The sequence below is a fragment of the Schistocerca gregaria genome, chromosome 3, assembly GCF_023897955.1.
Source record: "Schistocerca gregaria isolate iqSchGreg1 chromosome 3, iqSchGreg1.2, whole genome shotgun sequence".
Lineage (NCBI taxonomy): Eukaryota > Metazoa > Arthropoda > Insecta > Orthoptera > Acrididae > Schistocerca > Schistocerca gregaria.
Window position 1 is genome coordinate 222,222,395 of NC_064922.1, and position 26,030 is coordinate 222,248,424.

Below are 26,030 nucleotides of genomic sequence, written 5' to 3' on the forward strand. Positions count from 1 at the left end.
CCATTGTAATATCTTTTGGGAACGGCGACAAAGCTATCAGATCGTGATAGCGGCTCTGAGGAACAGAGATCGAACTACGAGAAAACGATTGTGGCTATGGGCTACATACTAGTTGACTTTTTCATTTTTATGGTGGTATAATACTGGTCCGTAATTGGGAGAGAAAAAGATATACAACTCTTATACATACTCAACATTTGCTTCTGAGCAGAGCGTGTGTGTCACTTCATGGGGATGGTGCAGCGCTACGTTTATGAACTGTGGGCCAGAGACGTCACAGCCTTGTGTTAGCCAAGTGGATACAATGTGAATCTGAACTAGTGGAATTACTGACGCCAGCTATATTAGATGCAGAACCTGCCACAACATGTGTTTCACATTACACCGATGACTAGGAGAAGGACTGTAATCTGTCATTACAGTACGAACAGAATTAATACGTTGCTGAATTATTTGTAGAAATCTCTGAGAACTTTCAATATTAATATTACCGATTGAAATATATTTAAACCCTCAAAAGCTGCTATTAAACAATACTTTATTATAAAGCATGTATTTTCGACACAGCTTAATCATTCGGCAGACTTTACTATTCGAAATGATGTACATCACGTGTCCTTATTATAGTTCACCCAATATATGTATTTAACAGCATCCAACACTTTCACCTATTAAATTCCTAATTTCATTATACTACCGGATTTCAGAATTAAGGTAACATCAATGGTGAGACATACGGGGTGTCATTTCAGGATTATCAGTGTAATTTCAGGTGATAACATGTGGTACAATGTTTCCCTTTGATTACGCACATAGTTTCCAAAATATAGCGCACACTAAACCAAATGCCGAAAAACGTTAATGCGATTCATAAATAAAATATCTCATACCAAGCGGTAACGATAGATTAGCGGATTCAGATCCAACTTAATTAAATTCTAAATTAACGTATTTTAACCAATAATTTTCTAACTTTGTGCAGATTAGCTTCTGAGCTCTATTATTGTATACCCCTGAAAAGTTCGTTGATTACTGCTTAACATTAACGTTTGTGACACTAAATGTGTTTTCTTTTCTGTTGGACATTACTTCAGAACTGCAAGTAATACGATTTTATTGCGTACGGGAAGGCGCTACGCATCAGTGATCCTCTTATGCATGCTATTACCTATTCTTCTGTCATTTCAACACGCACATGGCCCTTCACATGTTTTAGGCAGTGAACTAACAGTGAAATATATTTTCCTAGTCTTAGCTATAAAGAATATAGTGTACTTACAGAATGAAGACATTCGAAACCACCTGAATAAACGTCGTTATATCAGGATAATTACTTAAAACAATAAATGCATCAGCCTTGGGCTCAAGGCTGATGATACAATTCGTAGTACTATCGAAAGACCACTATCATTTGTAGCACCCTTACTATCGGAAGACCACTATCATTTGTAGCACCCTAATCTTATTGTGCGTCTCTTATCAAAGGATATGATGCAATATGTAGAGCTATCGAAAGGATTTATCATGTGTGACACCACAATCTTTACGTCTATCTCTTATCAAAGAGCGACTTACAGATGTTCTCTTTCTCTGACGCATCGTCGCGTAATACATTGAAATTACTCAGTGTTCTCTTCTAACCAAATTCCAACGCAACTGTCAGTCTCTAATTGAATGGAGACATCAGGATGGAGATATTCCTGTGAGCAGATGGTAAATGGAGAAATGAGTTCATGATAAATGTTAATGTAGCTGGTGTATCATTATAAACCGTGAATTTTTATCTGTTTTGTTAGGAAACTAAATCTGTAAGAAAACTAATTTGCACTTCAACTACAATAACAAGTTCTGAATTTCTCAAATTCGTCAATAATCAGTGTCGATTGTCTCTTTGTTTGTCGCATTGTACGGTTTTCCTGTCTACTGTTTTTGCTTTTAACACTACACCACGTTGCACGTCCTATTAGCAATTTTCACTGAATTTTCAGGTATATTATTGCTTCATGGCATTCTTCATCCATCTTATTAACTCTGTCGTCCAACTGTTCAGATACGTCTGGTGTCACGTGATCGTATTTTCCATCGGACACAAATTTCTTCAGAGGTTTCTAAAGGAAGGAAAATTCGGGTTTAAAGTCCTGTAGACATTGAGGTCACTGGAGTGCAAACTCGAAACCTTTCCAATATGGAGAAAGAATTCGACAATGCCCTTTCACAGTAACCTTCACGGTATTTCTCTGGAGGTTTCCGTGGAACACCTAAACCGTTAACGGCCGGATGAGGATCTAACCTGTCGGCTTCACAGATGTGACCCCTCGCTAGCTGTTAACTTTGATGCACATACTGTGGTAAGTATACTAATTCCCAACCAAAACGTAATACGGATATACTACAATATAAGTGTGTCGTTAGAAACTTGTATAAAACATTGCCCTTCGTCGTCTGCAGAAGACACAGCTGGGCTCTAAGAAACTTTCACATTATGATCTTCATGGACGCATTAGTTTGTTGAAATTACAAGTCGCGAGCTGTGACGTCACGCAATGCAATACTGCTCACTCCACTGCACAACACTGAATTCACAGGACTGTTTCTTTAGCGTAGCATATTAGCTTTTATGGTTAAATTGGTAACGCGTTTACTCAGATGCAATTCACATATTATTAGCGACATTTATTACGGAGACATCAATTCTGTAATTACTCAAACTGATTACTGAGGATCACAATACAGACACCATCGAAGTGAAAGATAGGACAATAGCTCATTCCAGGACAGCTGTGGTTCACAACATTCAACTTAGTACTTTCCTCTGAAAAGTACAAACACGTGAACAACGTCATATGCAGTATTTTACTGGGTGACTATAAAATCATTACGCTCGAATAAAATTAGTCTAAGCGTGCAGTATTGTTTCTGGAAGCGCGCAGGCGTAGACCGGCAACTCATGTAACACCAACGAAAGTGGCGTAATGTAGAAATCATTGTTTGAAATATGAATTAGCGTTCAATTTGTAGGGTATAAACGTGTCTTTGATTGTAAAAATCATTCCTTCCTCTTAAAGAAAAAAGACTTTGCATCAAAACCACTTTTAAGTTCTACAGGTTTAAAATCTATGATCTTAACTGTGACTAAGTTGTATTTCATGTCATTTTTAAATTTTAAATAACGTCTTTGCCACTTCTCTAGGGCAAAATTGCTTTACACTATATTACAAATTTCCAAATGAACGAAATTTTTAACTCTAATGGATGGGTATTAATTAAGATGTTCTGTGTTCTCCCACCATGACTGACATATACTAGATAATGGCTATCTGGGCCAAAAACTGTCTTCGCTTAAAAAAAAATGCAACTGCAGTTGGAATCCTGTTCAAAACTTACTGGATCAGCACTCACTTCGGGTTTCATTTGTAGTACACTATCCATCTTCCTTGTATGTCATACATCTATTTTTATTTGGTTTTTATCTTAACATACACCCCGTATTTCTTACTTTTGACCTGTTAATATTAATGTTTACGTATTATTCAAGTTATGGCCAAGGCACATGTCAGTGCACTAATATGTTGCATAGCCCTGAGACCCCGGTGGGCGATCTGGTTCGAGCGTTAATTTATCTCAGGAAATGAATATAACTGCTATGGTGTATAATCTGTGTGCCACGGTAACATAATATATTTTTTCCGAGGTATAAAATAAACAATTCTCGTAACGCGCAGTGTAGTGAGTAATACTAATTGTGGAGACTCTAACACATTTTGTATACTTTGGTCATTCTGGTGCAGTTTATACACATTCTGTGGCGAAGTCATACCCCTTATATCAGTAACATCATCACGTGCAAGCCCGAACGACCTTCCACCACCCTTTACCCTGCTCAGCCCTCATCAGCACCCTTCTCCTGAAGCCAGTCACTTCCGACGGAATGATCCCCCACCATTGACACATGCAACAAGGTTATGGGTGAAATACTTTGAAGCAAAAGGCGCTACACTTAAGCTGAAATTGCCAGGATGGCACGGAAATTGTCGCTCACAGAAACGAAAAAAGAAGGTGCAAAATGTAGTGACCAACAGTGGAAATCGTTCTGTGAGAGAAATTGCGGCAGTCCTCCTAATGTCCAGTCGTAATGTGCACATAATTTTACGGGATGATATAAAGTGGCAATCCTACAAACTGCGGGCTACGCAACAATTAAATGAAAGCAATTATGAAAACAAAATGAATATGTCTGTTGGGCAATTGACTAAAATTTGTGACAGTGGTGACACCTTAGAAAAAAGGAACGCCATGAATGAATGACGAGGCACATTTGTGTCTCGGGGGTTACGTCACTAAATCATCATGAACTCAGTCTTCATTTATTAAAGAGTCATAATGTCGCATTGCGGTGCCCTGTTTGTACAGTGAGCATAATGCACAATCAACCATATACTTTTTTTAAGATGAGGATGGGCGAGCATCCACAGTCATATCTCAGTCGTACGCTGCAATGGCTTAAATATTCTCGCACCTGACCTTCAACAGCTGCAAATGAGTACTGACTTCAGCTTCATGGTGCTGATCCCACTGCGCTCAGATTTTAATGGCCGCAGTGCGAAAAGCTTAAGGCAAACAGGTCTCCCTCTTATCTGTCTGTGATTACTTCATTTGGGCGTGCCCGAAATCTACACACCATAGCAAGGCTGAAAGAGAGCTTTAGTGCAGAATTCAGGAACATTCCTATACTGATGATGTTTGAACGTGTAGTAAGCGATTTATATTTGTTTGAGTCTCATTTTCAACAGCTAAGCACTGCAATGAACGGCAATGCGCACGGGTTTCATTGTTGTGTCTGAAAATGTTTTACAGTACGATCCTAGGACTCTTTCCCTATATCCACGGCGGCCCAGTTCTCTGCCACGCCACGTATCATGGAAAATACTTCACCAGAAATACTTATATCGCGGTTTTTGTTTTTAATTTCTAGTTTTTGTGTAACAATTATTTCTAAATGAACTACGTTAGTTAGTAGAGTGCTTTAAATAAATAGTTTAAACAAAGATTAAAATATACAGCCGCGTTTTGCGTGTGGAACAAACCTGACGAAAGTGCCCCAAAAATGGCAAGGGTACACATTCGGAAGGGAAGATTACGGCAATAACCTTTTATGACGGTCAGGTAGTTTTCTCGTTCACAAGCTGCCTCACAGCATCCCCACTGAATGCAGACAGGTACTGTAATACCGCAAGGAATTTGCGAGCCACCATCAAATGAAAATAACCCGAACTAGCGTTGTACAACATAAATAAAATAAAATTATTTCAGAGAAATATGTCTACTTTACAGCTCTCGTATATATATTTGCATATAAAACGGACTAAAGAAATAACAATCAAATTAATGATTTTTGTCAGTGTCGTTTTACGATTTTTTATAAGAGGAAATATATCTCACGAAGTTTGAGATCAGGCTAGGATCTCTACGTCAAGTTCTGCTAAAGAAATCCTCTTAGCATCTGCACCAGTTGATGTTATGTAACTAGATAATGATAGTGAAGGTGCTCCTCTATTGTCTCTTTATACATGTCTACGGTATCGTTTGATACAGGGAGGCTGGTTGGGGTACCTACGTACTCTTATCAATTGAAATAAATCAGTGTCCCAATTTTCTATATTGAAACAAAATTTAAAATTTTAAGTTTCTACAAAAGCAAAATGCGATTTATTCAAATTAATGATGACCCAAATTCAATCAGCATCTCTTCCAAAGTTGTCAAATGTCATATTCTCGTACAAGGTGTGCTGAAGGAGAAAATTTCCCAGGATCGCACTGAACTTGACATTACAAAGCGTCGCAAAATATCTTTAACTGCTGACAGTACCGAACATAAAATATAGTAGAGCAACGACAGAAAATTGATTAGCGTGAAAAAAAGCGGTTAAAAAGGAACAAATCCATTTATTCAATAAGGAAGAGGGAATCTCGTAGAACTAAACTGCAAGAATTTTGCTCTCAGAATCTGGAAGCAGCTAAAGCACTGCATTATGATCAGCACCAGGACGTCAGCGCTTGGAGGAGCAACATTCAGATCTTGTCAACACCATCCTAGACATAGCTATGTTCGGTGCTCCTGTCAAAAACGGAGACGTTTCTAATGAAGCTCACACCTGCTTCACTTTTTTATCTTATCTGCACACGAAGACCCTAGAACTCGGATAAAAAATATCAGGAAATGGCGGAGACCGTCACCATAAAGGTGAGCCTTCCGCAAGCCGAACATCATGTTGCACACCCAGACCTGCAATTTGGTGTCTCTTCAGTCTGGAGACGGTGGCTTCAGTCTTCGCTTCAGATACAGTTATTTATTTATCTCAGGCTGATAGAACGAGTGTTTGGGTTGGACGAAAAGCAGCAAACAAACTGGCTCCATTGTTCACCAAGTTCTTCGACCGTATCACGATTTTGTGATTGCTTCTTAAAATAAATTAATTTCAACTGTGTACGCTATGTGTGAAAATAAATCTAATTGAATGAGGCGCCCTGAAGCTGCTAGTTACAAATCGTTCAAATGGCTCTGAGCACTATGGGACTTAATATCGAAGCTCATCAGTCCCCTAGAACTTAGAACTACTTAAACCTAACTAATCTAAGGACATCACACACATTCATGACCGAGGCAGGCTTGGAACCTGCGACCGTAGTGGTCACGCGGTTCCAGACTAAAGGGCCTAAAAGTGCTCGGGCACAGCTAAAATGACTATCAAATTCGTCTCTGCTAATATCGAATTCATACTCATATTTTAATTTGTATTTGTAAGTCATCAAGTGAGAAAATCACGACTGCTGCAGGCCATTGAGAAGTGCGCTGCATACTGTGGTTCACAAGCGTGTCACACCTCCACCTTATCAGATCCTCCAAGTGAACGAAGAATGATTGTGCCGGAGGCTAGAAAACAGAATGAGAAGTGATTCGCACTGCTCCTGCAATCTCTCACAGTATATCCCAAACGTATGGGCAGTTACCAAGTGCCGTACAATTATTATTACACACCTCTTTTGACGAAAGATCGAACTATCCATCACATACGCTGCAAGACTTAGTGCATAAAGACTTGAGGCGTATACTTTGTTTCGTGCGGGAAGCTGCAGAAACATAGATCGCTGTAGGCATCCCCGCAAGTACTTGTGGTCAGTGTTCGACTGCGCCGTGGGCAATAGACTGGAGAGGCTGCACGAGGTGAATGTACAGTAGACACGTCTAATGACTGTCTTGCCTACAGCGATGACACATGTATGTCATGTGCTCAGTTATTACAATAGAGCAAGTACACGAATACCCTTGAGGTGAGTAAAAAATTAGGGAAGGTGTTGTCACTGTCTATTTTGCATTTGTTTACTCGCGAAAATTATTTGCAAAAAACACCATATGTAGACAGCCATTTCGCAATGAACAAGATAGTTAATTATATTAAACTCGTCATAGAGCACCTTACACGTAGTTATTATAGTCACAGAAAAGCTGGCTGGCCGGGGTGGCCGTGAGTTCTAGACGCTACGGTCTGGAACCTCGCGAACGCTACACTCGCAGATTCGAATCCTGCCTTGGGCATGGATGTGTGTGATGTCCTTACGTTAGTTAAGTTTAAGAAGTTCTAAGTTCTAGGGGACTGATGACTACAGATGTCAAGTCCCATAGTGCTCAGAGCCATTTGAAATTTTTTTTTCAACAGAAAAGCAATGTAGCACTTGGAAGATGTGTTTTAGTTCTTTTTAATGGTAGGAAGTAAAATCATGAACGTATAAAATAGGAATGATTATTTGAAAATTCAAGGGTAAGCCTCACTTGAGGGGGAGGGAGGAGTTTCCCACCACATCTCGCCAAGATCAAAATTAAGAAGGAGAAACCCCAGGTAATTAAGGAGCGTCCTAAGCTCGACGTTTCCAGGATTCGCTGTGGTACGTCCGCCCCGAATCGAATCTGCTTCGATGATATAAGAACGGAACCAGGTCAGCATTAATGTGGATTTAAGGCGAATTTCCACGTCCGACTAGGTGAATGCAGGGGTGGAACCCACGTTCTGCCTCTGTGATGTGGCCAAAACCGGAAATTATCATGTAGACCTCATGAAGGTGCAGAATAAAGGCAATGAAACAGATGAAAGGCAGATAGAGGCCTAGGAAGGCAAGGCCTCAAGAACGCGTGAATGAACACATGACGCTAAGGAATCAAACAACGTTATGAGATGTTTTCCATGTACCAGGCCGTGTTTCCTTCAGTGATAGACAATTTCCTATACGTAACAGATGAGGATCGACCATTCCATTTGCCTCAAGTCAGCGTTCTTCTGTTACACTAGCGCCTTCTCAGACAGTTTTCTATTCCATTTCATCCACAATAATTGCTCAGTTTAGGTTCTTGCATTTTCTAAGCTCCGCTACATAATAGAATTTCTTACGTAATCCATAATACTGTGGCGAGAACAGGTCTGGTAGATGAGACAGACTTACGTCAGCACAGTTTTGTGCTATGTCACTTCCCGCCAGCAACTACTGTCATTGTGAACTCATTTCTGATGTGAAGAAGTGAGGGATTTCACATCCGTCATGTTGCAAAGTAATGCGAAAGAAACTGGTTAACTTCTTATGGTCGGGGTTCTCAGTCATGTAGAAATTTTTTAGGCTATTAGGGATGAGTGAATAAATTATTTATTTCACGACTGCAGTTTCTATCTTTGGGGCATTTTCATGTGGTAATGAAAAATCTGCTCAAGAAAAATCTTTTGCTGTACCGCTTGAAAATTCCCAAAAGGCCGAAATGGCAGTTGTGAAGTAAATAATCAGTATAGTCAACAGCGAATATGATGTCCCTCAAAAATCGGTTATTCATGATATGGTCTGTGTCTGAATATTCGAACAGATAAGGCACCCATTCTTTCTCATATTGCTACGAAGTCTTTCGCGACGCAGTCCTTGGATACAAAGTTCTCGGTTAATTTACCACATCAGATTCCTATAGAAGCTTTTGCTTTCATTCATGCATCAATAGCTTGGGATACTATTTGAATCTGATGCGGCAAGTTTAAGAAGAACTTTTCAATATCCTCATATCTTTTGCTCGTGAAAATTTACCATAATCTTTTTTCAAATAGGCATATAGCATCAGTTACTACACACAGCTTCAATCGATCACCGAGAAACATACAGATATGCGCTTTGTAGATATTTTAATTACTGGCTTTAAAAGTTGTTTCTTGTATTCTGTTATCATCTCTCACCTCCTGACATCTTGAACGAATTGAGGCTCAGTGAATCTTTAAGCTTGTGGCTTGTGTGTTGTAGTGAATCATGGACTGTGGGAAAGACGAAAAAGAAGAAATACGAAGAATCTGAGATGTGGAGCAAGAAAAGGATGATGAAAATTTAAATTATGTTTACTGGCAAAATAAGGAGTAAGGAGGCTCTTCACGAATCGGTGAAGACACGAACATATTGAAAATACTGACAACAAGAAGGAAAATCATCTTTCACATTCTGTCACCTTGAAAGAATTAATGCTCGGTTAACTTCTACCACTCTAACATTGTGGCGACTATGGCACTGCTGTACTGGCATCATATATTCATAGATAAGTGACTACGGGTGAGCTTCGGGCTGTTAGCTATTTAGATAGCATGGTGAACCATTTAATTTATGGAGCAGGCAGCAACAGCATCCAGAGCCACAGAGATCTTATCACCCTTTTCTTTAGTTATCAGCCGTATAACTGGTTTATTGCGTCCTCTTCGAATTACCCCACAGTGCTACATCTGGGAGTAGTACTTGCTACCTAAGTCCTCAACTATTTGTTGCACGTATTCCGATCTGCCTTCCTATGCAGCTTACATCATCTAACACTCCCTCTAATAGTGTGGGAGTAATTTCCTGGCGTCTTAACAAGTATTATGTCAACCCTTCTCCTCTTCTTGTTAATGTTTTCTGAATTTAGTGTCTTCGCCGATGCTGCGAAGAACCTCCTGATTTTGTCAGATGAAACTGGTTCAAAACAGTTTTTTGCTTCCAACCGCTGATAATGGAATATAATCCTGAATCAGCATACTTTTCTAGGAATGAAGTCAGATCAAACAAACAGGCGTTAGATGTGAAATGATAACAGCCACACCTTGTAATATGGGGACAAGTCTTTCTACATCCACGCGTCGTTGGTGTAGGGATTATTATAGTCCGATTTTAATGTTGTACCAAAATAAGCGTCCTACGGCACATTAGGTCAGATAATAATTTTCTTTTTAATGCCTGTTGGTATTTGCGGCTACTAAATGGCACTTTTGGTGTAATGTTCACCTGCCCGCAACTGCTAACTCAGGCGTCTCAGCCTGTTGCTACCGCAGAAAGACATGCGTGAGCAACACATAGCGGCTTTCCTTCCATGTTTCCTATTTTAAAATTTTTTGACTGAAGCTTCATCGCTTGATGTTCATTTTATACATGACATGCCAGTTTGAATGTTTTAGAAAACTTGGAAATTTGTGGTACTCGCCGGCCGCTGGTGGCCGATCGGTTCTAGGCGTTTCAGTCTGGAACCGCGCGACCGCTACGGTCGCAGTTTCTAATCCTGCCTCGAACATGGATGTGTGTGATGTCCTTAGGTTAGTTAGGTTTAAGCAGTTCTAAGTTCTAGGGGACTGACGACCTCAGAAGTTAAGTTCCATAGTGCTCAGAACCATTTGAACCATTCTTTTTTTTTTGTGGTACGCTACTTTGGGACGAAACTGCTGAGGTCATCGATCCCGAGGCTTACAGATTACTTAATCTAACTGAAACTAACTTATGCTAAGGGCTATCCTGCGGGGTTTGGAGTGTTTTACTTCTGATGAACGCACTCTTAGTAGTTGCCGAAACCTAGGTCGAAAGGCTTCATTTTTGAGACCGAGGGTTGTTATCGCCTTAATTTTACTTCTTGAAATACCTTAAATAAACGTGTGTAAGTATCACACTCTTCTCAGTCTCAGTTTTTCGACACCTTTTGCGTGATCATAGTTACAGAAACATTTTATGCTCGGTACCCATTCGCTAACTTTTGAAAGTAAAATATATCACTCCTTTTAAACAGTAAGGTACTGATCAACGATGCACCTTATTTAGCCATACGGTCCTGGAAGAACGGCCATACTCACATAACATGTCTGCAGTTACACAAAAGCAGTGTCCCTATATGGGATCACCAGTACGACAGGCAGCTAGGACTGATCAGGATCATTGTAATACCTGGCTGCTTAGTTACACTGTAGTCCCTCAGCATCTTTCCATTACAGCGGACAACGACGTATTTCTTATGATATAAAACAGAAGGTGCCCGGGAGACCTGAACGTGGATGTTTGTGAAAATTACTCTACACAGAACTCACGATGTATTTGTACTTCCCGCCAGCGGGAAGCGAAGGAAGATAACCACATAATTATCGTGTTATATAGCCGACCATACACAGGGTGTCCTAGGACGAATGTTCAGTATTCAGGTATGTGACGAGGCAGATCATTCGATGTCTTGTAACCATGGGCTCAAATGTGCATATATCAAGAGCTAGGAGCAGTTCTTCGGCCTCGATACTAAGCACTAAATTTCTTTTACTGCAAGATCCTTGACTCCCATATTTTGGGAGGAGATAGTATGAACCAAAACAATAAAAAAGACTAGAAAACATGGAGTCTAAAATGAATACATTAACAAAAAAATGGTTCAAATGGCTCTGAACACTATGGGACTTAACATCTATGGTCATCAGTCCCCTAGAACTTAGAACTACTTAAACCTAACTAACCGAAGCACATCACACAACACCCAGCCATCACGAGGCAGAGAAAATCCCTGACCCCGCCGGGAATCGAACCCAGGAACCCGGGCGTGGGAAAAGAGAACGCTATCGCACGACCACGAGATGCGGGCAAATACCTTAACAGCTATGAATACTTGTTCAATAAAAAGATGTGCTTCACAGTGGCAACGATGATCAAGTCTACACATTTTCTTCTTGTTTTGGAGATCACTACTTCTCAAAATATGGAAACAAAGAGCTACACTAGAAGAGATTTGTTTCAGAGTATCGAAGATGACAATGTGCTCATAACTCTTAATTAATTTTAAAGCCCCTGTTTGCTTGACATTTTGCTTCCAATGATCGTTTCGGCCATATCCCTGAATACTGACCGTTCCTCCCTTTGTAATGCATGGAATGAACAAGTTTAGTAAAACATATTGAGATTGAAGTATGTTCCATTGTTCACGAAAAGCAAGCTCTTAAATACACAGTTTCTATAGATGCACTTACCATGTGGTTGTTGAATATCCAGGGCTTCAGATCCACGGTTTCAGTTTTTGATTGAAGCTGTTTTTTACTTCATAAATAACGCATATAATCTTGATTTCTATGGTATAGTCAACTTGCACTATCCTTACAAGGATACATGACAATGACCAACTCGGCCTCATATTTTCATGACGAAATATGCCAGTAGCAAGATATCATCTCCAGAAATCCCAGGAGAATTTTTGTACCCTAATCCTAATCTTACGCTAAGATAAGATCCAATGATGACAGCACAGCTCTGTCTTTCAATACAATTATTTTAAGCAAACTCTTCATGTGAAGTTTTCTTCTGTTACTATACGCTCCAGATGTCCCGGGGACTGACGATGTCACGAACATATAACACAAAATTATCATGAGCTGGCTTATCTGCTGTCTATGATTTTCGGAACTCTTCTTTCGTGTGTTCCTTTTCCATACCAGTCATTTGCCAATAGAGTCTCTGTATGAGGTCCTATCTAGTATTCTGTTCTGTGTGTTGCCAGACTGGGCAAGATCTTCCGTCATTTTGTCCGCGTATATTCTCTGTTCACGTGGAATATTACACGTTGATCAGCCAGGACATTACCGCCACTAACCCGCTATCGATATAAACCAGTCCAGGAGCAGGGAGTATCAGTAAGCCTGCTGTCAGTGTGTTGACTGGAGAAGTCGCACTATCTATATGAGTTTGACGAAGGGCAGATGGTGACGGCCCTGAGGCTCGGGACGATAATTTCGGGAAATGTTATACTTTTTGGGTTGTCAAGGAGTTCTGTAGTAGCGCCTTCAACACAATCACGGTGAAACCACGTCCAGACGTAATGGGGTTGGGCGGCTAGCCAACATTATAATTGTCGGACGTCTTAGGGTGGGTAGGCGGCCAACTGTGGCAGAACTAGGATCACACTTTAATGAGGGGCAGGGTACACGTGTGTCTGAACGCGCAGTGCGGCGAACATTCCTAACGAGGCCTCCACAGCCGCAGAAGGAGCATGTGCCAATGTTAACACCATGGAATCGGTAACTACGATTGCCACGCGGGATTAGCCGAGCGGTCTCGGGCGCTGCAGTCATGGACTGTGTGGCTGGTCCCAGCGGAGGTTCGAGTCCTCCCTCGGGCATGGGTGTGCGTGTTAAGTAGTGTGTAAGCTTAGGGACTGATGCCTTTATTCCCATAAGATTTCACAAACATTTGAATATTTGGTAACTACGATTGAAATGGGCATGTGACTATCACGTCTGAAGTTAGCACAGTGGAAGATCGCTGCAACGTCTGATGACTCCCGATACCTGCTTAATCATACCAATGGAATGGCTGGAATCCGTCACCTTCCAGGGTAACAGCTCCTAGACACTCGTACTACGAGTCTGAGACAGGCTGGCGACGGCTACATTATGCCCTGGGAAACATTCACGTGGGCGACCACAGGTCCAAAGGAACTCGTTCGACACGCCATGACGGCCAAGGAGTATCGTACTGTGGTTGCAGATCATGACGATCATGTTTCCCGAAGGCAACAGGATTTTTCAACAAGTTAGCTCACCAAATCTGAAACCGATAGAACACATCTAGGATGTGATTGAACGTGGCATCAGAGCTCATCGATCCCCTGCCCGGAATTTACAGGAATTAGCTGATTTGTGTGTGCAGATGTGTCAGTTCCCTCCAGCGACCTATCAAGGCATTACTGCTTCCATGCCACAACGCGTCGCCGCTGTTATCCGTGGCAAAAGTTGACGTATCGGCTGTTAGGTAGAGGGTCATATTGTTCTGGCTTCCAGGTGTGCTTCAACAGTGACAGATTTTTAAAGCAAACAAAATAACACTCATCAGTGATAACTTATACTGCATTTGTATATCGCTACATGAAACTGTTCAAAACAGCACCAGCTACAGGATGGAAACTGCACACTTCGACGCTGTGAACTTAGCATTATCGCTTGTTGCTCCGTTGAGGCAATGAACACGAACCTCTTAGACATTCCAGAGCATGATACTTAGTGTACGGGCGTTAGGCGGATGCATTGGGAGGGGGGATTGACACAATCAGTGAGAGAGAATGTTCAGAAGCTGTAGATTCAAAAGAACATAACAACGCGCAAACAGAATATTTTCAAGGCTGACTGTTGCACATGTGCGTATTTCTCCTACATATACGAGGTAAAGTTGTTGATGTTTCCCTGATAGTCACAGTTACCTACACATTATTCCATACGGTAGAAGAATATAGCTCATCTTATTCGACACGCGCGAGCCGCGGTGGCCGAGCGGTTCTAGCCACTTAAGTCCGGAACTGCGCGACTGCTAGAGTCGCAGGTTGGTATCCTGCTTCGAGCATGGATGTGTGTGATGTCCTTAGTATAGTATTAGGCTTAAGCAGTTCTTAGTTCTAGCGGACTGTTGAAGTCAGAAGTCCCATAGTACTCAGAGCCATTTGAACCATTTCAACACGAAACGCTCCAAAACCGCCCACACAACTGCTGCCTACAGCTGAGGCTGTATCTTTTATTATGGTAAGCTGTGACGTTATTCTCATGGCATCAAGCAAGCCCCATCTTAGTGTTTCATTAGTCAAATTCATATCTACACTTTCCAATTATGGCTAAGACCAATTTTTTACGTGTTTTAGTGAATCAAAATAGTATATTATGACCCTCGCAAACTGCCCGTTCTGTTTCATGCGAATCATAATTTTTATAAAAACCAGATTGAAAAGGGATGGAAGGTCAGAGAGAGTACGAAAGAATTTCTAGAAAAATAACAAAATGAAAATGAAATGGAATGTGTTTGTGATGTGTTTCAAACGAGTACGCTCGATCTGAGGATTGCTAAACTGTCGCTGGTATTTCACTGGGCATAGTATTATGAGAGCTATCGAAGTGTCTTCATCGATCTTTCAATTATGTGTATACTAGGGAATGTTCACATTACTAATTTCGTAGAGATTTTTTCAAACGTTTTCAGCACAAATTTTCTTTCGTCATTCACTGAATACTGAGCACCCCAAAGCTCCATATTATAAAAATGCATATATATATATATATATATATATATATATATATATATATATATATATATGTGTGTGTGTGTGTGTGTGTGTGTGTGTGTGTGTGTGTGTGTGTGTGTGTGTGTGTGTGTGTCTGTGTGTCTGTGTCTGTGTATGTTCCACAATAAATACTAAAACAATGGAACGATTTCAGCTAAGCTTAGTACACATATCCGTCACTGTCAATGGACAATCGCTGTAGGAAACACGTACCTATAGCAGTTTTTGGGGATATGACTTAATAAACGCTGAGGTATGAGTAAAACTCGCAGATTGTGAATGACGTTGAAATTTATTATTTCTTTTCTTCTAACTCTATTCGAAACATGTTACGCTGACAGTATCCACATATGCAGCTGAATGTAACTAGAAAATCACACCATTCTAGGACACACTCGTCAGTAGACCTGGCATCGTACGCAATGAGATGCATGGAAAAATGGAGCATCATACTTGCAGTTTCGATACATTTATCTTTTAATAATAAGGCGTTCCTACAGTCAAATCAAATGGCTCTGAGCACTATGGGACTTAACATCTGAGGTCATCAGTCCCCTAGAACTTAGAACTACTTAAACCTAACTAGCCTAAGGACATCACACACATCCATGCCCGAGGCAGAATTCGAACCTGCGACCGTAGAAGTAGCGCGGTTCCGCCTACAGCGCCTAGAACCGCATGGCCACCGCGGCCGGCCTACAGTCAAATCAACTAAGGGAAACCCTAACGCCTGGCAGCACTTTTGACAGCCTTCAACTGCTAAACACAAACGGCTCTAGACGAAAACTACAGCCATCTATTAATCGAACACAATATTATTGCAGCTGGGCTCGAGGGCGCTTCGGTCGGTTTATCTTGAGTTTTTAACGAGATGGTTCACAAGGCCACACTGAACGACTTCATAGTCTGTAAATCGTGTACAGTGCAATGCGTTTTCCTCAATGACCTGTAATAGTCCAGAATGGGATTTTCTCTCTGCAGCGGAGTGTGCGCTAATATGAAACTTCCTGGCAGATTAAAACTGTGTGCCGGGCCGAGACTCGAACTCGCCTTTCGCAGGCTACTGCTCTACCAACTGAGCTACCCAAGCACGACTCACGCCCCGTCCTCACAGCTTTAGTCCTGCCAGTACCTCGTCTCCTTCCTTCGAAAGGTCCAGAGCTCGAGTCTCGGCCCGGCACACAGTTTTAATCTGCCAGGAAGTTTCACATTTATTAGTGATTACTATAACGTCACCGCATGTGGGGGCTGAGTGAAGTAATATCGTGGTCGGGTAGTGTAGCGCTATGAAGAGACGTTTACAAAATCGCGTCGTAGGCATGCGAAGTAACTGCACCCACAGTAAAAAAACTTTCTGGGATCAAGTTTGTTTCTTAATTTAGATACTGTACCTTTGTATTTGTACATTACGCAAATTTCTGTGTATGACTGTTTCATAATTTCAAATGTGTTTTAACGAATACATGCAAAGGGATTTCTTTTGATAGTTTCCTACAAACACAGTTGATTTCTTGTTTCCGTTTCTGAAAGACATTGCTAAAATAAATACCCAGGCGAAGCTATTACATAACTAACTAAGCAATTTCTCTGATTACTACTGGCAAAGAGTACATACTGATAAGTAATTTATTGTCACTTGAAAGGTTATCAGATGTGCCACTGATGTAATACATAGCTTGCTCTACCATGTGTAGAGTAAATACAGCACAAAAAATCGTCACTGCCATGAATCCGTCACGGTACAGAACTACTCGTTAACATATTTGAGGGAGCACACGTAACAGGCGTAGCTTACAATATTTGTGAAAGTATTCCACTGATCAACTCGGCACTCGATGTACTGCATACCTTGTGGTATCGATAGCTACGCTACCACGGAGTAGGTGAAAGTTCGTAGGTTGCCGCTACGACACCGACACCGACGACAGCGCCCTCTAGCCGGCGCTGTGCAGCTCTACGAGCGACACTCCAGATTCAACCCATTTGATTCCGAGTAGACGAAAAAGCAACATAGTTTCTATATCATAGTGGGCGAGCCGCTACAGATTTTGCCTTTGTAACTTGATGTACAGCTTCGCACCTAAGTGGTCATCCCGGCCAAAGTTACGAAAGCCTAATGTAATCCAAAATTTCCTATAGTAAATGTGATTTAGATTTAAACGCAGTGCCGAAGTATTTCACCTTTTTCTACTCCTACTCACTTCCTACCCTTCAGTTTACAGGAGCAGACCCACGCGCCGCCTTCCAGGAGGGATACGAAACGCCTCTTAGACAACATGTAAGATTCTGTGTTCAAAATAAATTGTCTAATAAAATAATGGGCGAATGAAATTATTATCCAAAAGCAATAAAGAAAAATACGTTCTATCATTTATCGAAATCTTCTGGTGTGTGTAGGCTGAAGCTGATCACTCGTAAAGGTAAGACTTGTTATATCCAATAGTTAAGTTCCACGGTATCACCTCGAATACCGAATTCGCGTGAATCTTGAGTCGTTTTATATAGAAAATGATGGTTAAGTTGTCCTTTACTCACTTTTTAAGTTCAAACGAGCAGTGTTTCTTAGTATTTTTATCAAAAATAAGTATTACAGTTTTTATGAAATATATTTTAATGCAAAATTTATGCATTTAAAAATGAAGCACTGAAACGAAATAATTAGTATAGTCAATATTTCATATCCAATGAACTCCCGGCTTGCTCTTGACACAACCCTTTAGTGCCCCAGGATTTCGCGAACAATGCAACCGCACTGCATTCTACAATCTGCTGCAGAATTTCCTGCGCGAAGAAGCGTACATGGGTCCTTGGCAGCCTTAAATCCATAGCTGCTTTTTCTACAACAGAAATGAACGTACGAAAGGGCATTTGTTTCCAAAACAAGCCGGCCTCATCAAAGTGGAAACCTGGTTTGAGGTACCGTCTTTTCCTGTCAGAATTTTTTAAGCCTCTCTTTAAATATCTCGGCTCCAACTTCGTGTCTCGCAGCTGCTTCTTCTGGTATTTTCATATTATGAAACCCAAGATGACGCTTGAAGGGATAAAACCACTATGAACAGGTCGAGAAAAGAGCTTGATCGTCCTCTTCGTTCGTTAAATCTGCATGCTAGCTCTTGGCTTAAGCTTGAATCGCAGAGAGAAGCATGTACCGTTGGCTGTGGTGCTTAGTCCAGTGGCTTTGCATATTTGTCCATTCTGTCCATCGCCTCCCTGTCATATTTTGACACCTTAGTCACGCTTAAACCAGTTGAACAGTGAGCAGTTTTTGAAATTATTCCGCATTTCCACGTAGTGTTCTCACAGTGCATTCACTAAGTCCCACTGCTCGCTGAATGTCAACTAAATACTCTCACGTTCCTCATAGAGATGCGAAGTCTTCTCTTTGTTTCTAGTGGATACGACGTTCCAGCAGTCTTCGTTTCGTCGGCAGGCCCAATTTTATTTCCTCCTAACCGACTTTTTAAAAACAGAACCTCTCATGTGCAATTACAGTCACTTACTATCCTGAACTGACGATTAACGGATCGACAAAGACGATAGAAGATGTACATTGGGATGCTCTATTGCTGCTTCCTTGTACTGTTAACAGATGGCAGCACTGGACTGCAAACTAAAATCACACATAAGCGAAAACGTAGATAAAAAATCCGCGAATAGCGGACTGTGCCTGTACTGTATTTCAGAATGCGTACTGAGTGATTTACTGCGTCTTAAAGATTGATATGAGTAACGTAGCAAATTGCACGGTCACAAAATGTAAGAGATAATAAAGATGGCAGCCACATTGTATGGGAAAGTTTGCGTGACTTACCAGTCAGCCGGCGCCGCAAGCCGACGAGTCCCAGAATACCGCTGGCCTTTGGCTGCAAAACGAATGGCTCGCTCGCAGTAGGCGCGTCTGCGCCGTCTGCTTGTGACGCAACGAGTGATTCAAGGGCGACGTCATTAGCCCGACCACAGCCCTGACTCAGCAGATCTGTAGCGCACCACGGTCAGAGCAGGAAGCTGATATTCCAGTGTACTGACACCACCTCACTCTCTGCCGAGGAATGATTGGAGGAAGATAAACGTAAGTAACTCGACAAAGTCAAGGACATGAGAGTCTTAGGAGTATTTGGTCCGACAGGTGACGAAGATGGAAGACTTCCTTCTTGTTAGAGAGACCTAATTCAGTCCACAAGTGATGTGATTTAGGCATATCACAAGAAATTTAGGCATAATACAAGAGCGCTGGAAGGAAATCTCGACCGTGTTGCTGTTGACAAGGAATCAATAGCACAACGACTATGACAGCTCATTGACAGCTTGGAAGTCAAATGAAAATAGTTTTGATTACTCGTATATCGTGAGATGTAGTACTCACAGATAAAACAGTATTTTTGTGTACTGGAAACTCAAAAGTGTAGACGTGGTGGAAAAGTATAGAACACAGATTTAATAGGTACGGCGATGAAATGTTCAGTAGATTATCTACAACTTGTACAGGGACAACTCCAAAAGTATGCAACCAGCAGAAATCTAAAACTTTATGGTGGATTAAAACTGTGTGTTGTAACTAGACTCGAAGTCTCCGCAATATCCTTTTATCCAGGAGTGCTAATTTTGCAAGATTTGCAGGAAAACTTAAGTGACGTTTGTGTGGTAAGAGACGAGGTACTGACGAAGGTGAGGCTGTGAGGAAACTGAATCGTGGTTGGGTAGCGCACTCGGTAGAGTACCTGCCCGCGAAAGGCAAAGGTCCCTATTTCGAGTCTCGGTCTGGCAAGTAGTTTTAATCGCCCAGGTACTTTCATATCAGCTCACACACCGCTACAGAGTCCAAAATTTATTCTAGTAGAAATTTGGCGAAATGTAAATTCGGTAAATAAAGTGGAAACGTGACTGTAGTTTTAAAGAGACCGGAGTTAGGTGGAAGACTCGATATGGCAAACAGCAGTTGAGAATTGCAACATACGACCGATGTTATTCAATTTGTCCACTACGTTAGGAATAATGAGAGCCAAAGAGAAATTTGGAAAAGTTCAGCGAGAAGACATTGAAATTTGGCAATTGGCTGATATCGTTGCAACTCTGTCAGAGACGGCATAGAACAGAGTCGTCAATTAAATGCAACGCATAGTGTATTGAAATGAGGTTATAAGATAGCTATCGAGAACAGTAAAACAAGAGTAACGAAATGTAGTCGAATGAAATTACGTGATAATGAAGTAACTGTTAAATGGAGTGCTATGAGTAACTGATGAGATTTGTTGACTGGACAAGCAAATGACTGACGATAACCGAAGTTGGGAGGATATAAGATGCAAGAAGTAACGGGAAAATCTCAGGAAACGATATATATGTTAACATCGATTATAAATAAGTATTATAGAGTCTTTCGGATCGTATTTGTCTGGAGTGTAACCTTTTACCGATGTTGACTGTAAATGCTAAAAAGCTCAAATCGGAAGAGAATAAAACTTCTCAAATGTTGTGATGCAGAGTAACGCTGAAGACTTTTTTATTTGTTTCAGGCAAAGCTCGTTTTTTCCAGATTCAATTTTGCCAGATAATGATACAAATATCATGATAGTCTGATTTTATTACTGTACGAAATAATTAGGCTGCAATGTTATTAAAAATAGAAAACATTATTGTACGAAAACGTTAGGGTATAATGGATATCAGTTTCACTGCAACATCACAACAAAAGCCGCTAACATTTGACACAAAATCTTACTATACATGAATAAATGGTGAAACACAAAAAAAGATACTCAAATTTTGCATTGTACAAAATTCTTGTCAGTGATTTATGTAATCGTGTATGTTTCCCATTATTGCTCTACTACTCACCTGCAATCAGTAAGTGAAATCAAATTAAGATGAAATATTTTCAACAACAAATTTAATACATTATGAAACAGAAGCTATGGGCAACTAATTCAAACTTCGAATTTCACAACAGGAATTAACGCGAAACCGATTCATGCTGGAAAGAAGTTAGTTTCTATTTTGGACACCACATGCAAGTCTGGCACTGTACTGCACTTCGTCAGCTTCTCCAGTGTGCATATTGAACAAATTGTGTAAGCGGCAATTAATAACATTGACATTATGCATTTCCGACTTGTCTGACCTTTCCTACTCACGCCTCGTTCCTAATAAATTATATATAGATACATTTCTAGAGGTCGTCCGGCGCTCGTGGTCGTGCTGTAACAGTCTCGCTTCTCGTGAACGGGGTCCTGGGTTCGATTCCCAGCGGGGTCGGGCATTTTCTCTGCCTCGAGATGACTGGGTGATGTGTCTCCTTCATCATTGGCTCGCAAGTCGCCGAAGTGGCGTCAACTAAAAAGAACTTCCAATACGATGGTCGAATTCCCCCGCATGTGGCCTCCTAGCCAACAATGCAATATGATCATTTCATTGATTTTCATACGTGTTTCTTGCATTCACAGCTCCAGATCGGCGTATAGTGAACAAAATTGTAACTAAGTTTTTTGCAGCGCAGACCGATTCTGCATTAACACCTTAGAATGTCTAACAAGTTTCGCCATACGACAACTACAGCCCACACTGCAACTCTGTAAGTAGCTACAATTTAATTATAACCTCCAGACACGATTAGCTGGAGGATGCTGATGTTCGTGTCTTAGGAAAGTCGAATATTTAAACATGGGACGTCTTGGGAGCGTCAGAGGCAACGCAATACACCGTATTACAAATATCTGTGACGTATGAATTTTTAATCATAAATAATTTGTAAAACTTCATTGTGTATTCTAAATTGTGTAAATAATACTCAGTTTTAAAAGATAACTTTGGCATAAAATTTAGAAGTACAAAATTTTGTCAACACAAAAATTTTGAAGTGTAGCAGTTTTAGTAAACGAAGAAACGGAACTTTCATTATGACAACCTATAATTTATTGTAACAACGTCTAAGGACTGTGTATGGCAACATCACTCATGTAAACCACTGGGATAGTGCTCAAAAATTAAATGCTAACATATGTCTTCTATAGTTCAAAATGTCTAATACAGTAACTTACATTAAGTTTTTAACAACCAGGTACCGTACAGTTAAGACCAAGACTTGCGATGCTTGACCTTCATTGTACTGTAACTGGCTGTTAAGGAACATAATGTAAGTAATTGTGACCCACCATTTTCGAAACAACTCTGTTTCTGGGATATTCACGTGTCGTCTTGTCTATCGCGTACCATGATTAGCTTCATTCGAAATTAACCACCGCGGTGCATCAAATTCAGCGTATGTCACGGATTGCGACAGATATAAACTGATGAGAAACAGGCAGCGGGTAATAGTTAATTACCTTTTCAAAAGAGGAAGCTCCGACTTTAACATCTGTGGATGATGCGTGTTTTTCCACCGGCGATTTGCTTTATTCAGGTAAAGCATCGTCAGTGGTTCTAAACATTCATGGTCGTGTCTGTTTGTTCTATATCGTGTCTCCCTACCACTTTCGCGCAACGATGCTCTGAGTTTGTTTTTTAGCGAATTGACTAGTTTGAACCTGGGACCTGTTGCTGGTAAGGAGACGCCAGACCACACATGACATGTAGAATTCAGAAGAGTTCAGTGAGACTAGCGATGATATAACAAATGCAGCTCCACCGCACTCCCTATAAAAGAATCTTAATACTAACTAAATTTAGTGGAAGGGGTTCAAGGCTTTCCTATTTTTAGTTAATGGTAAGATAAGTCGAAAAAGGAGTTTTGTTTACCACTGGAAATTTTATTCTACTCACAAAACATTGTTTATAAATTGCACTATTGATAAAAAGGAAGTGTTTTAATACAGTATGGTGAAAACCAACAGCGTTCAACAAAAATGTGAACGAATATTCCCCGAATGGGTTTCCAAGTTCTACAATAGATCGAAGGATGACCTATGCCATATCACATCTATAATCTAGGTTTAAATTAAGTTTCACAAAAGGGAAAAACTATCAAAATGGTCTACAGTGACCCTCAATTATCTTTAATTAGTTATCTAACTTGTCGTAAATTAAAGTGGCTGATGTGGCTTCTCAATAAATATACACTCCTGGAAATGGAAAAAAGAACACATTGACACCGGTGTGTCAGACCCACCATACTTGCTCCGGACACTGCGAGAGGGCTGTACAAGCAATGATCACACGCACGGCACAGCGGACACACCAGGAACCGCGGTGTTGGCCGTCGAATGGCGCTAGCTGCGCAGCATTTGTGCACCGCCGCCGTCAGTGTCAGCCAGTTTGCCGTGGCATACGGAGCTCCATCGCAGTCTTTAACACTGGTAGCATGCCGCGACACCGTGGACTTGAACCGTATGTGCAGTTGACGGACTTTGAGCGTGGGCGTATAGTGGGCATGCGGGAGGCCGGGTGGACGTACGCCGAATTGCTCAACACGTGGGGCGTGAGGTCTCCACAGTACATCGATGTTGTCGCCAGTGGTCGGCGGAAGGTGCACGCGCCCGTCGACCTGGGACCGGATCGCAGCGACGCACGAATGCACGCCAAGACCGTAGGATCCTACACAGTGCCGTAGGGGACCGCACCGCCACTTCCCAGCAAATTAGGGACACTGTTGCTCCTGGGGTATCGGCGAGGACCATTCGCAACCGTCTCCATGAAGCTGGGCTACGGTCCCGCACACCGTTAGGCCGTCTTCCGCTCACGCCCCAACATCTTGCAGCCCGCCTCCAATGGTGTCGCGACAGGCGTGAATGGAGGGACGAATGGAGACGTGTCGTCTTCAGCGATGAGAGTCGCTTCTGCCTTGGTGCCAATGATGGTCGTATGCGTGTTTGGAGCCGTGCAGGTGAGCGCCACAATCAGGACTGCATACGACCGAGGCACACAGGGCCAACACCCTTCATCATGCTGTGGGGAGCGATCTCCTACACTGGCCGTACACCTCTGGTGATCGTCGAGGGGACACTGAATAGTGCACGGTACATCCAAACCGTCATCGAACCCATCGTTCTACCATTCCTAGACCGGCAAGGGAACTTGCTGTTCCAACAGGACAATGCACGTCCGCATGTATCCCGTGCCACCCAACGTGCTCTAGAAGGTGTAAGTCAACTACCCTGGCCAGCAAGATCTCCGGATCTGTCCCCCAATTGAGCATGTTTGGGACTGGATGAAGCGTCGTCTAACGCGGTCTGCACGTCCAGCACGAACGCTGGTCCAACTGAGGCGCCAGGTGGAAATGGCATGTCAAGCCGTTCCACAGGACTACATCCAGCATCTCTACGATCGTCTCCATGGGAGAATAGCAGCCTGCATTGCTGCGAAAGGTGGATATACACTGTACTAGTGCCGACATTGTGCATGCTCTGTTGCCTGTGTCTATGTGCCTGTGGTTCTGTCAGTGTGATCATGTGATGTATCTGACCCCAGGAATGTGTCAATAAAGTTTCCCCTTCCTGGGACAATGAATTCACGGTGTTCTTATTTCAATTTCCAGGAGTGTATAATACAGAAATCATCGCGTTTTAGATTTTTACTTGAAGTGGCAAATGTGAACACCATGAGCTTTAATTTACGATCGACACTAGTATTACGCAAAAAGGGGGAGTAACAGATGAGACCTGCATTTCTGACTGAAGTTTAATGCTCTGTTATGCGGCATCGCGTGCGTTCATTACCTAGTCGGTGTTCGTCAGGGGGGCGGCGGATGGCGCAGCTCCGTCCAGCTCGCCCTCTCGGAAACAACTCACTTCACCTCTCCTTACTGCAATGTACCGAAGTTGGTTTAAAAAAAACTATCTGGCTGTGTTTTCGTCTGACCAATCAGGGTCTCAATGTTAACCTTAAGCTCCGCCTACAAAAATTCTGTCCATCCAATGAGAAACGTTATAGTTTTCGTGGTGGGGCAATGTTTTTAAGGTTTGCAACGTAACAGAGACGCGAAAAAGTCTCACGCTAAAAACTGCTGCTCGTGTGGTCCTTTTAGCGTTATCGTAAAATCTATAGTGTTCTTCTGGAGGGCTCTATCTTTTAACATGGGCTCGGGGGTGGTCCTAATGCTACAGAGACGCGAAAAAGTCTCACGCTAAAACTTGCGGGTGGTAGTGGCCCTTTTTGTGTTATCATGAGATCTATACTGTCTTTCTGGAAGGCTCTAGCTTTTCACATGGGCTGGGGGGTGGTCCTTGACGTAACAGAGACGCGATAAAGTCTCGCGCTAAAACTTGTGAGTGGTGTGGCCCTAGTGGTTAGCTGGCGACTTGGGTGTCCAGTCCGTCCCTTATCGAATGGCCTTCTAGCTCAACACGGTTCTGCTCTCGGCTTCTGTCCTCGTTTCTCCCCTCGGAACTGCGTCTGTCTCACGGTGGGAAGGTATCACATACATTTAGGCATTCTTGTGTTAGTCTGTGGTATTCCATTTGCTCACTCGTTACTCGTATTACTTTGGTTAATTTAGTGTCACGATTTATTCGGAGCTATGTGACATACTACTGGATTAGCTTATCATGTCAGGGTTTTCATGGAAGATATTGGATTTGCCTGACACCTTACATGGTCTGTAATTATGATATTTAGATTTTTACTTGCTTTAAGAGAGAAAAACACTTCGTGAATAATATGTTCGTCTTTACTTAAGGTGATTTCGACTTCGTGTCCGGCTTACATCGGGAAATGCAGTCTG

The 26,030-nt window shown here is 41.8% G+C and overlaps 1 protein-coding gene across 1 annotated transcript in view; it reads right to left on the reverse strand.

The window, feature by feature from the left end:
• The window catches only part of LOC126355141 (UDP-glucosyltransferase 2-like), a 67,198-nt gene extending 47,892 nt beyond the window's left edge, over positions 1–19,306 (reverse strand). Inside the window, exon 1 of the mRNA XM_050005328.1 lies at positions 19,191–19,306. The gene's annotated coding sequence lies outside the window, so the exon portion shown is untranslated. The remainder of the gene's footprint in view (positions 1–19,190) is intronic.
• Between the last annotated feature and the right edge of the window lie 6,724 nt (positions 19,307–26,030).